Genomic DNA, 14,823 nt, shown 5'->3' on the forward strand with positions numbered 1-14,823 from the left:
AATTTATGAAGCTGCAACTAAAGAAGTAGGTTTTTTTTTGTTTTTTTGTTTTTTTTAAATAGTGAACAATTTAGGAAGGGAGGCCAAATTCCTATTCTTGTATGAGTTAAGAAGAATGGAGGTGTGTTCTATAATTTTAATCCTTCTTAGGTCAAGCGCACACACACCAACTAGAATAACTCTGAAATAAAATAGGCACAGAGTCTATAATCCAACGAGCAGATAGAAAAATGAACTGAAAATGATTTTTTTAAGGCAGCCAGCACTGGGGAGCTGTCCCAGTGGGTAAAATGTTTGCTGTGCAAACAGGAAGGCATAAACTTTGGTCAGTGCCACCGATCTGTAACCCAGAGGAGTTAACCTGTGACCAGTGGGGAGTGGCAATCCCTGGGGCTCATTGGCCAGCTGTTTTACTCAAAATGGCAAGCTCCAGGTTTACTGAGAGACTCCATCTCAAAATAGAAGGTGAAGAAGTGTCACACCGGCTCGGTGAGAAAGTGCTTGCTGTGCAATTGTGAAGACCCGAGCTTGATCCCTTAGCACCCAACAGAACGAACCATGCAAAGGCACAAAGAAAACCGAACGGAGTGTGCCTGCAATGCCAGCATTGGGGAGGCAGAGACAGGAAGATCCCTGGGGTGAGGTGGTCAACCAGGCTGGTCCAAACAGGCAAGGTCTGGGGAAAGAAAGAGGTGGGGATGGGGGAGAGAGTAAGCCAGACCCCGTCTCAAAAGATAAGAGAATAACAGAAGACCCTGATGTCACCCTCTGGCCTCTGCATGCACACACACAAACAGGAAGTAAAAGGAAAGTCATTCTAAGTGAAAGGGAAAGTAAAAAGGTAGTCAAAATTAACTGGGGTGTGCTTGGGGATGAATTAGAATTTGATTTGAAAGATTGAGCTTACAAAACTTAAAAAGAAATCTTTCTAAGCGTGTGTGGCGGTTAGTTTTTGTCAACTTAGCACAGACAAGAGTCACCTGGAAAGAGAGAGAGTCTCAAAGGGGGATGGCCTCCATCAGATTGGCCTATGGACATGCCCTTAAGACATTTCCTTGGTTAATGATTGATATGAAAGGGGCCCAGCCCACTGTGGGTGATGCCGCCCCTGGGCAGGAGGTCCTAGGTGGTATAAGAATGCAGGCTAAGCAAAGCCATGCAGAGCAAGGCAGTAAGCAGCATTCTTCGTGGCCTCTGCTTCAGCGCCTGCCTCCAGGTTCCTGCCACGGCTTGCTGTTTGTCTACAGTCTGTAAGCCAGATAAATCTTTTCTTCTGCAAACAGACTGTGGTGAAAGTTTTATCACAGAGGCAGAAACTCAAGTAGGGCAGCATGGTTGGGGAGAGATGGGAAAACCAGAATTTCAATTACCAAACCCTAAATCAAAGAAAACAAGTGGGCGTGGAGTGTCGCTCAGTGGTAGAACCATTGCTTGGCGCACACGGCCCCTGGGGCTTATGCCACTGCTGTCTAAGTGCAGGGAGCCGAGGTGGCTGTGACAAGAAAATTCCAAGCAAAAGGCTGTTGCTGCCACGGTATTGACATCACGTGAGACGGACTTTTAAACAAAAAGGACTGGTGAAAATAAAGACTTCCTACACCATGATAAAGGGTTCAATGAATCAGAAAAATATATCCATTCGGCATCTAAACTTGCATGCACCAAAATGCAAAATACAGAACACATAAAATACAAATTGACAAACCACAGGGAGAAACAGAAAAATTCTCCATCAGAGTGAAAGATTTTTAATACATCTGTCTGAATAATTGATCGACCAGACCAATTTTTTTTTTTTTTAAGCAAGAATACAGAAAACCTGCAAACACAACGGAGGAAGAATTCCGTAGAGGAGTCTGCACCCAGCAGCAGCAGGACACATGTTTACTGCGGAGTCCTGTGGAAACCCTACAAAACCTTATCCAGGCCATAGATGGAGCTGGCGCCAACAAGTTTTGTCTCTAATGTGGTCAGGTAAGAAATTCAGTGAAAAAAAAAAAAGTAACTGTACTAGGCATAGTAGAGCACACATTTAATCCCAGCACTCAGGAGATAGAGCCAGGAAGACCTCTATGAGTTTGAGTCCAGCCTGGTTTACATAGCAAGTTCCAGGCCAACCAGGGATACATGGGATACATAGTTAGACTCTGTTGCCAAAACTGTGTGTGTGTGTGTGTGTGTGTGTGTGTGTGTGTGTGTGTGTGCATGTGAGTATGTGTGATGTGTGGCAAAATAGCTTGTATCTGTGATTCCAGTACTTAGGAGGCTGAGACAGGAAGATCACAAGTTTGGACCATACAACAGCAGAGAGAGACAGAGACAGAAATGGACAGAGACACAGAGAGAGACAAATACAGAGAGAAACAGACAGAGAGAGACAGAAAGAGGGGAGAGACAGAGAGAGAGAGGGAGAGAGACAGACAGACAGAGACAGAAAGAAAAACCTTAAATAAGTAAGAGCATATTTATTCCATGTAAAAATTTTAACCGTGCAACTTACGCAGTATGTAGAAGAAAGCTCCTGTTTTCACTGTGCATACAGACTCGGAAAGTGCGCATCAGCTGAAGAAATCCAAAGAACACCAGCAGAACAGACCTAGTGAAAGTAGAGAATGTTAGAGGTTAGAGTTAGATGAAAGACACAAAATAAAGTTCAACAGGGAGAAATACCAGAAGCCTAACACCTGCTTTTTGAGAAAAGCTTTGCAAAAATAAGAAGATCGTCTGAGGAGGCTGGGAAGATGGCTCAGTTGATAAAGTGCTTGCCAATCAAACATGAGGACCTGAGTCCAATTCCCAGCACCCACATGAAGAGGTCTGCTCCTGCATCTGTAATCCCCACAGCAGGAGGCAGAGATGAGTGTATTCCTGGAGCTCGCTGACCAGCCAGCCCAGCATAATCCATGAGCTCCAGGTTCAGGGGAGACCCTGCCTCAAAAAACAGTAATGGGAGCAAGAGAGGAAGACAGCAGCCACTGCCTCCACACACATGTGCACGGCATGTGCAAGAACACAGGCACACACACATGCCACACCCACACGAGCACTACACATACGCATAAATTGTTTAAAAGACCATCGCCTTACAAGACCAGTCAGAGCAAACCAAAGAAGCGCTAGGGAGAGGGGCTGGAAAATAATACGAAGAATTAAACAGGGGCCACAACTGACAGGGTTAAAACCCATGAAAAGGGTCTGAAAAAAAAACTTAGTGATAAATTGTAAAACTTAGACAAAATGGATAAATTCTTGAAAAATACAACTTATCCAAGAATCAGGAGAAAACCTAGAGAGGCTAATGACCTTTAAAGAAATTGAATTATTAGCTAGAACTCTTCCAGGACGGGAAAAATATCACGTTCCAAATGATTTATCAGAAATTTTCTACCCAATGTTTTAGGAACTGGTCTTGCAGATCATTAAGGGAGAGGGGGGAGACACCTGCCTCAGACCATCTGAAGAACTAGCATAATCTTAATTCCAAAGGCAGATAAGGATAATAAAAGAAAGAAACAGTTGAATCCCGTGCAAAACCTAGTAAGTTGATAATAAAATAGATCTTTTATTTTCCAGCAGCAAATCTCAAGATCTCAGTGGAAGGCCTGGTACAGCCAACCTGGATTCTTTCTGATTATCACAGGTGTCACACAGGAGGCTGGTATTCCACAGTGTGATACAGGGACCGAGGGTGAGTCCTCTCTCACTATACCCTCTAAAGCAGGTGGATTCTGGGGTCCCTGCCAAATGACAAGCAGAGGCTGCGGAAACCTGTGGGACAGTTTCAACCTCTGGGAGCAGAGGTGACTTACATTTGTGTTATGGCCTTGACTTGTGTGCCTGCCACACACCCAAAGACCCAAATTCATGTGCTGAAGACCTGCCTTTCAATAGCTTGAGAAGCATTGACCTTGGAAACAGGAACTTTAAAGACAGAAAATGACTTCTAGTGACATATTAAGGTCAAATAAAGTTGTGTGAGTGGATTCTTTAGTCCATTATGACTGGAGTCCTTGTTAGAGAGGGCCATCTCAACAATATGACCGCCTGAACAAGACTTGCCCAATGACACCAGTTGACAAGGCAACATGAATGGCGGCAGTCTCACAAGCTCCCACTCCTAAGTGAGAGCTATAGGCTATCAATAACTAGGAGAGAGGAGACTCTCCAGAGGCAAGTGTCCAGGTAGGTCATCAATCCCAAGCGGCCATCCCTAAACACAGGCGCACAGAGGAAACACAAAATGGGCTCAGCAGGTTGCGTTTATATATTCGTATATATGCATACATGTAACATAAGAAACAGAAGCCATGAATTTGAAAGGAAAATAAGTGGGCATGGGAGGGGATGGAGGGAGAAGAGAGGAGAGGGAGGAAATGACATAAATACAGTATTCATGTATGAAATTCTCAAACAAAATTAAAATTAAGAGAGACAGAGAGAGATTGGGACCCAGACATACCAGAGACTATGAGGGCATAGTGGGAGGGTAGCGGTCACAGTCAAGGAGAGAGACTCTGAAAGGACATGCTGACACCCTTATCCTGGGCTTCCAACCTACAGAAGGTCAATAGGAAATGCATCTGTTACTTAAGCCACGCCTTCTGCAGCACTATGGACAGAGCAAATGAACATTGCCCTCACTCCTTCACTGTGTCATGGTCCCAACAGGGCTGCAAAGAAGGACTAGAACTTTTGCTCTGCTTTACTCCTGGGGAAGGGAGGTTGCGGTCCAAACCCTGCCTACTACCTGCCTCGTGGATGCAGGCATAAAAGTCCCCACACGCACATCTCCTATGAATAGATTAGTAAAGTACAACCAGTCTCATAAGACAATGAGTGAATGCTGGGAAGATGGCTCAGCCAGTGAGGTGCTTGCCACCCAAACACGAGGCCCCAAGTTTGATCCCCCACACCCAGGTAAAGCCAGGCACAGTGGCACAAACTTGTAATCTCGGGGTTGGGCAGATGGATCTTGGGGCTCACTGGCCAGCCTAGCCTACTGGGTAAACTCCAAGTTCAGTGAAATGATTCTCTCTCAACAAAACAAGGTGGGGGCTGGTGAGATGGTTCAGTGGTTAAGAGCATGTATTGCTCTTTCAAGGAACCCAACTTCAGTTTCTAATAACTACACCAGGAAGCTTGCAACCGTCTGCAATTCCAGTTCCAAGGGATCCACTGGCCTCTACTGGCCTCTGTGGACACTTAAACTCTTGTGCACATTCCCACACAGATCCACACACATGCACAAACTGAAATAATGAAACAAACCCTTAAAAGACAAAAAGGCAGATGGTTTCTAAGAAATAATACATGGGTTGACCTCTGCGCTCTGTGTGCACACACAGGCAAAGGAGGAGGAAAAGCAGAAAAAGGAAGAGGAAGAGAAGTGAGCAAAGGCATAAACTGCCATTTTTCTAGGATGGAAAGGATGATGGCCCACAACGATCTGAGAAGTGGTGTCTCATTCGACTTCCCGTAACTGTGGACCCAGAGCCTCAGCACCAGCTTCAATTGGCTCGTGTCGGGAAATAGACAAATGACAAAGAAAACTCTGAATTCAGCTTCCCACCTACCAAGAGACCAACAGGGAGCCTCATCCTCCACTGGGACGAGTGGATGTTGGCAGAGCCACTTTGTAAAAGCACTGGCCAGTATCTTCAGGAACAGTAGAGTGTGTGCTTACCCTCAGGCTCCATGTTTGTACCTCCAGGGACAGAAGCAGCCACACAGAGCCCTGCACCTCAAACTTTAACTTGCTTCCAACTGTGCTCAGAGGCAAACTCTGGGGCTGAGGATGTAGCTCAGCTGGTGGAATGCTTGCTTAGCAGTCACAAAGCCCTAAGTTAAATCCTCAGTACCTCCCTCGGTAAGCGGTGCTGCATACCCGTAACCCCAGGACTATCGAGGTGGACTCCGAAGGATCAGAGGTTCAAGGTCATCCTCAGCTACACATCAAATTTAAGACCAGCCTGGCATATGTGTGAAAGAGACCCTGTCTTGAAAAATAAATATTTCATGCCACACTTGAAAAAACAAAAATTTTTAAAAATGCAAATTTGGATCTGGTTGCTCTGGAATCAGACCCTGAAATTCTGCACTTGCTGTCAAAGCCAACAGGCTGAGGACAACGCTACAAATGAATATTCATGGTGACATTTCTAATTGCCCAGATCCTAATTTCCACCAGTACTAGACAGAGCAAATAAATTGCACAATATTCATATCTTGGGATACTACTTAGAAATAAAAAGAAATAAGCCACAACTGCTCCCATTAAAAATGCATGACTCCCCAAAATACATTGCAGAGTCTAAGAAGAAAAAAAAATCTATTGTATAGCTCCCTTATAGCATGAAGTTAGAGTCAGGCAGAGCTAAATTAATGCATTGTTTAGGAATACCTGCATGCCTGGTGAAACTTTATAAAACGGAGTGGGGGGGGGAGGAAGGAAGCAATTGGTGTGAAACTCCAGTAGCAGAGAGAGATGAGGGAGAATAAATCCACAGGGGCCTCCTCCAGCCCCACAATGTTCTGTTTCTCATGGCAGATGTGAATGTATGGGTGTTTTAGTTTATTATTCTTCTTTAAACCATATGTGTACATTTTACACACTCTTTAGAATAAAATAGTAGCAAGAAGCCTTTTTGTGTTTAAGTCCCAAATGACTTGTAAAATAAACCTAGTGAATAATAAGGAGTCTAGGTTTTGAGACTCAAGGCTTTCTTGCACAGCTGGAATAAAACACCAAGTCAGGCAGCTCTGGGATCACTGGAAGGCATAGCATGGAGAACAAGTTCCTGCTTCCTATCTAAGACTCTTGGGGACAAGAAAGAAACTGGAAGGGGAGGGAATGTGAGGGATTTCAGAGGATACAGTAGCCCCCACCGAGGAGGAGGCATGGGATAGAGCAGGCAAGCTTATTTGGTGGGGCTGGGATGGCTAAGATGCTAGATAAATGCTGTTCACCCAGCACTCCATCTTTATCAGCTTCAGGACCTTTCAAAAGAAGCCCACCATCTGTCCCTTTGTGGGAACCCCATCAAACCCCCTCACGCACACTACCACCACCCGTAAAGGCATGCCCTACTGACAGCTGTGTGAAAAACAGCTTAAACTCCAACGCTTGTGGCTTCAAACTCAAGGCCTCCCAGACAGGTGTGGTACCTTGGACAGATGCCTCCCAACTCCACACCTTCCAAAGCTCTATGGCAGGCCCTGTCATTGGAGGCCTGCCACCCAGAGCGAGAGTGATGACATTGAATTTTAGTTGAGAAAGAAGCAAGATATAAATACATTCTGGTGTACTATTAATGTCAATAATATTACTGCAATTATTTCCAGGCTAGTCAGATTCAATAAAAAGCCATCTCAAACAAGCCTGAAGCCTCCAGCAGGCGGGTGGCCACTGGGGGGAAGGGAAGAGGGGTTCACACAGCTGGCTGCTGCTGAGAGTGCTAGCCCTGGCTGCTTCGGCTTGGTCTGTAACTGAGGTGTCTCAAGTGCCTGTCCCCACTTCCTCTAATGCCTGGGAGGAACCTAACAAGGCAGCCAGCTCACTCCAGCAGCTCCTGTGCTGTGCTCAATGAGTCTCATGTGAGGTGCACAAACGGGACCCAGACCCCACCCAGCAGCTCTGTTTCCAAGAAGGCTCTTGATTTTTTTTTTTCTCCAGCACTTCTTGGTACTTGCTGTTTATGTGCTTACCTGCCCATCATGGCTATACAAGGCTCTGGATTCTCTGCCAGGACAGAGAATCCTCACTTCCTACAACAGAATTCAGAGTAGGGCTCAGCAAAAGTCTAGCAGGGAGAGGCAGAGAGAGCTCTTTTGGGGGTGTGGGATATCTCAGAGGCTTGGCCTGATATGGTAGATCAATTCAAAAGAGGTGGAATGAACTGGTCCTTCTTCCATTTGCTGGCTGTGGTTCTCTGGGTAAGTTGCTTGACCATTCTGTGCCTCATTTTTGTCATCTGTAAAGTGAACATTATAGTGATCCTTACTTGCCTACTAGAGGTGTGAGTTCCCAGGCAGGCGCCTATATCAGTAAATATGAAGAGCAGAGGCTGAGTTCCATGTCTCTGTGCCCCTTCCCATTTAGCACATGTCACTGGATGACCAGGGATGAGCACGGGTGATGGTGAGTCAGCTGGGCTTGGACTAAGGTGAGGCAAGCAAGGTGACTGGCATAGTTTAGGGACAGACCTCACTTGCCAGCCCCTCACCCTGTTCCTACTAGACAGGTTATCTGCCTCCTCAATGCCCCACGGTAAGTAGTAGATAAATGCTAGCCACTTTTGTCAATGAACAAATACAGTCGAAGCAGCCAGTCACACAGTGTGCATGTGAGAACTCCGATGAGCCCTCCGAAGAGGACACGGGAAAGGCTTTCCCAGGCTGAAGAAACAAGGGTTGTCATGGAGGCTCTGGAGTGCCCCTATGCCTCCATCAGCTCTATTATCTCTGTGTCCACTGACATGGTAGGTTTCTGTACCTTGCAAATTGAAAGCACTCTAGCCACGAGATAGAAAGAACCAGAAAGAAAGCTGCGAGTCAAGCCCAAGAAGCCTTGAAGGTTAAGTTGAGAAGTTTGGTCATAAGCTAAGTGTGCTGGGGCAGGCCTGTAATCCCAGCATTTGTGAGGGTGAGGAGCTCAAAACCAATATGGACTGCATAGTATGAACCTGTGTGTAAGTGTGTGTGTGTGTGTGTGTGTGTGTGTGTGTGTGTGTGTGTGTGTGAAAGAGGGAGAGAGAGAAAGAGAGAGGAAAGATGGGAGGAGAAATGGATACAGGAAGATGAAGAGAGGGGCATGAGGAGGAGAGGTAGGGTAGGATGAGGGGTAGGGTAGAGACTAAAGAAGGAGTAGAGAAAGAGAGGAAGAGAAGGAGGAAAGATGATGAGGAAGGATGGGATGAAGGAGGAGGAGGAGGAGATATGGGGAGGACCTCCATTTGGGCAAAACAGCCACTTAGAAGCCACTTTTACCAAAAAAAAAAAAAAAAAAAAGTGTTAACCTGTCACCTGGGCCTCCATACAAACTAAAAGTGTGGTGAAAGCATCTCTTCCTGGCCGTGGTTTCACACCTGTCTCCTTCAGTCTGTCTTGGTTTCCCAGTTGACTTTGCCTACCTGACCTACCTCACTCCCACTTTTTGGCACACAGATACATGTCACTATCGCCAACCTGAAGTCACCTTGGTTTCCAGAAAGTACAAAAACTTAAGGACAAATCACTCACTGACTCCCCCTGATGAGGGCAGGTGTGTAGGAGGGGAGGCTGGGTCCTGACGCAGATGCTCTCAGCTCCTGAAAACATCTGGTCCCCTGAAGCAATCTAGACTTCTGTTCACCTTGCAGGACAGGAGCTGAGATGAAGGCAGACAAGACCGCACCCTGACCTTGACTGCCTGTGCCCCCTTCCACACCCTAACCCTTCCTCTCTTTAGACCTAAAGCTTATTATGTCAGATAGACTTGGGGTCATTGGACCCCTTATCTGTCCTCTACCCTGTACAAATTGAGTGTCATCTGTTTGGTTTGAGTGCCCTCTCTTTGTTTGGCATTTTGGACTGGGCTGGGTAGCCCAACAGGATGGGGCTGCCAGAACCCAGGCTTTTACCCTAAAATCTCCAGGAACTCTGATTCTCCTGAGCTAGCCTGTTTATGCTCCAGTGGTTCCCATTTGAGAACTCACAGGCCCCACAGCTCTCTTTTCATAACGCGCCTTGCTCCTTCATCTCCCAGCCTGGTTTCTCTTTCATCCAGGCTCAGAAGTAAAAGAGAGAAAGAGGGTCACCCAGGGCATTCCTGTGCAGAGAATGCAAAGCATTCCACAGCTGGCTCTTCTCCAAAGCAAAAGAGATAGTGTCCACTTTATTCTTCAAAAGGATAAAGCGGCTCCTTCCCCCGAAGCTACTGACCTGGGACTTTAAACAAATTTGCATGGAACACTCCCGCCCTCTGGCAGCATTCTGCCAATGTCTCCCGCTTTCCCTGCTCTCCACAAAGGCCTGTATATCTTCTCCCCGGGCCTTTGCAGCAGAATTTTAAAGAGGGTTTTAGAGAGCATGTCTTGACAAGCGTTCTTCAGAGGCTTCTAAATCATAACACAGAACCGAGAGAGGGTCATCTCTTTTCCCAGACAGTGACTCACCCACCCTGCCTGGATACTTCCCCAAGCCTGGCCATGAGCTCAGGCACTGAAAACTAAAAGGAAAACTTCCCATAGTCACTCTGGGTGTCTTTCTCCCTGCCTTCCCTTTCCTCCCTCTTCCCACTTCCCTTCCTCTCGATCATAAAATAATAAAGCAGACCCCCCCCCAAGCTCCTGCAGTTGCTGGAAGGGGAGGGCGCAGCCAGATGATTTCTACTAAGAGGATGCAAATCCACTTACCGCCGATTTTGAAAGGAACGAGGCTGTCCCTGCACAATATTGCTTTTCTTAGCACCAAATGGGGGCCTTTGCTTTGTCATTTGGCAAAACTGTCAAAACAATCAGGTCTAGAAGGCCAGATGGTTGTCTCTGCATTCTGACAGGGCGCCACAGAGGTAGATCTTAGAGGCAGCCCCGGGAACTTCCAGATAGGCTTCTTGGGCAAGCGGGGGGAGGTGTCATGGGAGGAGATGGGTCAGGACATGGAGTGTAAGGTCAAAGCAGGCAGCCCCCACTGCCAGCATCCTCAGCTACAGAACAACCCTAACGAGATGGAGCTCTCTCCCTGGGCATTCGAGATAGCACGGGGAGAGAGGCATCCACACACCACACAATCCCAGGCTCTTCTCTTCTGAGAGTCCACGAACCAGTGCTAGACTCTGGGAGCAAACCTCATGATGGACACTGCAGGTTAGTTTTAACTGTCAACTTGACATAACCTAAAATCGCCTGGGACCAGAGAGTCATAGCAGGGAATGATCTCGATCAGGTGGTCCTGCGAGAGTGTCTGTGAGACTGTCTTAAGTTAATCGATGGAAGGAGACTCAGTCCACTGTGGGCAGCACCATTCCCTGCTTTGGGCTGTGTGAGGGTAAAGAAAGCTACCTGAGCAATTGAGCAAGGGTCTTCTCCCTCTGCTCTTAAATATGATGCTTCCGGTGCCTGCCTTGACCCCATGCAATAATGGACGGTACCCTGGAACTGTGGGGCCACATCCACCTTTCCTTCCCTGAGTCAGGGCGTTTGACACAGAAACAGAAGAAAATGAGGAAAACCACCAAAGCCACCAAACTGCCCCAGCAGGACAAGACGCATCCGGTTCTAACAGGAATTCCACATTCACAGACAAAAAAAAAGCTGGATAACACCACTCCTCTGTCTATCAAGTCTCAGAAGCAGTTTCTGAGATCTTTGTAATGGGACAGCTCTGAGGAGCGAAGGCCACCCTTCCAGGGCGGGGACTAGCAGCCAGAGATCCCTGAAGTCCCAAATGATGGGACATCAACAGTATCTAGAAGGAGTCTGGCCACAGCAAACAGAAAGCTGGAGGTATTCGGTTTCTATGGCTGCTGTAATTACCGCCAACCGAGTTGCTTAAAATAACACATCTTAGTTACTTTCTATTTCAGGAGGTCAGAAGTGGGGAATAGGTTTATGCGGCTAAAACTGACACGTGATTCTTTCTGGAGTTGTCAGGAGAGAAGCCTTGCCTTGTCATTCTGGCTTCTGAGAACGCCCAGCCTCCCTGCTTCTGGGTCCTGGTTAGAGCTATAGCCTTCACTGCTACTTCAGAAAGTCTATCTCCCTCCCTGACTGTAACCTTTCCGGGTCAACCTTGTAGTTATCCATGGAGCCCACGCCAACAATCCAAGCCAGTGTCTCCATTTCAAGGTCTTAAATGATTTCTGCCACCACTCTTCTTTTTTTATTTTTTTTTTCTTCTTCCATGTAAGGCAACACACACGCAGGCCCTGGGGATGGCAGATATGGGCATCTTTGGTTGCCACATGAAGATGAATTTCAGGTGTGGCGTGGGCAAAGCTAGGGACTGAAATTGTCAGCTGGATCTCTCTCCTGTCTCTACCTCTGTGCTCAGCTTCCTGTGCGTTTGACTTCTCCACACAGCATTTCCAATAAACCTTCTCCTTATGACCAAGGAGAACCCAGCCTATAATTCTACACCATGGTAGATAACTTGGGGAGGAGGTGAATCTCTCACCCCCAGTCATCAGTCTCTATATCAAGCCCTGGAATTAAATAAGGCTTGTGGGGATGATTGGGAGGAAGGAGGGTGATAAGAGAGGAACTTGGGTTTGAAGTTAAAATGCCCAGTTTGTTTATTAATCAGCACATGTCCCATTTTGTGCTCTGGTAATACTGGACCCATCAGCCATGAAGCATCCTAGTGTGGTCATTACAAAAGAAATTGCAGTCCTCATCAACATGAGTCATTGACATTCCTGGCCAAGCCTGACCTCCCCCTCCCCCAGAACCACCCATTCTTCCTGCCCTTTCCCTAGAACTTTGAAGAGAAACCTCCTGTAGTGGGGTGATGAATCTGGTGATGAATGAGAGAATGAGATGATGCAATGGGGTGAATTTGGTCCTCCTGGCCTCTGGACACAACTAAGACCTCAGGAAATACTTGTAGTCATATTTGCTGGAAGATTGCAGAATTAAGAATGCAGACCCCACTAAAGACCTATAGCTAGAGTGAGCCTGCATCTCAGTTTGCCAGGGACAATGCTGATGTCTCTGTGGTCCTAGAAGACCTAATAGTTCTCCTCAACCTCAAAGAGATACCTGTTTAAACAATAGGTGTTGTGACTACACCACCATAACAGAGAAGAAATTTCTTTTCTCCGTCAACTAACCAGCCAATAGTCCAGGTAAGGGCTACAAGGCAACATCCCAGAATCTCAGTTTCCTGGCTTCTTTGTGCTAGCTTTGAAGTCCAGGAATGTCATTTCCTCCTCAGTTACCATCTACCTTATTGTTTTCTGAGTCAGGGTCTCTCTTTGGGGATTGCCAACTTCAAGGCTAGATTAGCTGGCCAGTGAACACCAGGCATCTGCCAGTTTCCACCCTCCCCAGCTCTGGGATTGCACTCGAACCACCATGCTCTGTTTTTGTAGATGGGTTCAGGGGATCGAACTTGGAACCTCAGGCTTGCATGGCAAGCATTATCTCCCCAATTCCTCACCCTAAATATTTTCTACTCAAGGTTGGTTGAATCCAGGGTGGCAGCAACTTCAGACAGAGTATGCTGTGCTTCTGCACGCATTCAGTCACACATCATTGTGTGTGGATTTGCTTGTGCAAGCCCCCATTGCTTGCACTTGTTCACACACGTCATACCTAAGCTGGTACAGCTGGCTTTTTTTGTGTGTGATTGTTTGTTTTACTGAATTATTTGATATTCAGTCTCTTGTGTCTTGCTTCTCTTTCTCAACAATACCTTGGGGATCTCTCTGGGTAGCTCTAATTAATTGTTTTCAATAGCATATCACGTTGCCTAGTGTGAATGTTCTGTAATTTATGCACCCAGACCTCTAGTGTGAATATCCACTCTCTTCCCTCAGAAGAAAATTCCCCACATTCACCAGCACATAAATGTGTTACCTACCACTTTGCCCTAGCGATTCTCACTCAGATATGATTCAGAAATCTCTAAGCACTCGTGACCGTTAGAAGAAAGCAATCGGCTATCATTGTTTTCAGAGATGTCGCACTGACCGCTGAGCTGCCGGCACAGCTTGGTGTCTGAATTCCATCTATATTTGATCTCGAAAAGTGTCTCCAATTCCTATGTTTGCCTAGTGCTGTGCTGGATCTGATGAACTGGCAAGGGTGGGTTCCCAAACAGAGGGCATCTCTGTGTTTCAGCAAAGCCCCCCTGGCTTTGAAACAATTCTGATCCCGCTCCTTATATAAAAATACTTACTGTCCCCTATCTTTAAGACAGAATAGAAACTGGGATACTAACCACACAGAATGACCCAGGGGACGATACATGCCCAGTTTCTGGCACAGAGGAGCTCCCAGACAACACAGCTCTGCTTCAAGGAATCATGAATCATGTCGGAGTGTGAAGGGGAAAAGTTCAAGTCAATCAATGGCACTGCTCTCCAAACTTGAGAAGCAAACAGAAACAGGCTGTGTTTGCAATAATTGGTTGTCCTGTCTTTGTTTGCAGAGTATCGTGCATGCCAGGGCTGCTGAAGGCAGTTCGTTGCTGACAATGTCCAGAGTGCTGGCAAGCCACAGGAGAGAGGCCAGGCTGGAAGTGCTCCTCCTATGCTCGCAGAGAAGCGCAAACAGCAGGCAGCGACATTTGAGGAGCCCAGATCATCTTTGATAATCCTGGGTATTTGTCACAGGAACAGAAAACTGATGACCACGAGGTCTTTCAGGGGTGACTCAGGTTCCTCAAGGTCACGGGGATGCAGTCCCATGCTGGGATTTGATGGCCTGTTAAGAAATGAAACCGGGGAGATAGCTCAGTGGGTGAACCTGAGTTCAGATCCCAAGGACCCGAGGAAAGTCAGATGGAGCAGTGTCCAGTTCACAGTACCAGTGTTCCTACTGCAGGTGGGAGACTAGGAGGCAGAGACAGAGGAAGCCCCAGACACTCATGGAGCAGCTAGCCTGGAATAAGCGCCTGCAAACAAGAGATGCTGTCTCAAATAAAGTGGATAGGGAGGACTGTTATCCAAGGTTGTCCTCTGACCTCTGCACAGACACCACTGCATAAACGGGCCCACATGAACATGCACACCAAACACACGAACATCACACACATACATATACACCCACCCTGTGATTACTTTTTAAGTGGGAAAGGGTGCCCTTAACCCTCCCAAATGCTAGCAACAGGCTCACTGTGGCAGCA

The 14,823-nt window shown here is 46.8% G+C and overlaps 1 long non-coding RNA gene across 2 annotated transcripts; it reads left to right on the forward strand.

The window, feature by feature from the left end:
* The first annotated feature begins 423 nt into the window (after positions 1-423).
* LOC129665738 (uncharacterized) lies at positions 424-4,062 on the forward strand. Of its 2 annotated transcripts, none has more exons than XR_008718414.1 (3): positions 424-489; positions 1,808-1,974; positions 3,574-4,062. It is a non-coding gene; the product is annotated as an uncharacterized LOC129665738 (long non-coding RNA). The 2 variants fall into 2 exon arrangements; XR_008718413.1 differs by having other exon boundaries at positions 430-489; positions 1,804-1,974.
* The last annotated feature ends 10,761 nt before the right edge of the window (positions 4,063-14,823 follow it).

The sequence above is a fragment of the Psammomys obesus genome, unplaced genomic scaffold (assembly GCF_907164565.1).
Source record: "Psammomys obesus unplaced genomic scaffold, mPsaObe1.curated_primary_1811, whole genome shotgun sequence".
Lineage (NCBI taxonomy): Eukaryota > Metazoa > Chordata > Mammalia > Rodentia > Muridae > Psammomys > Psammomys obesus.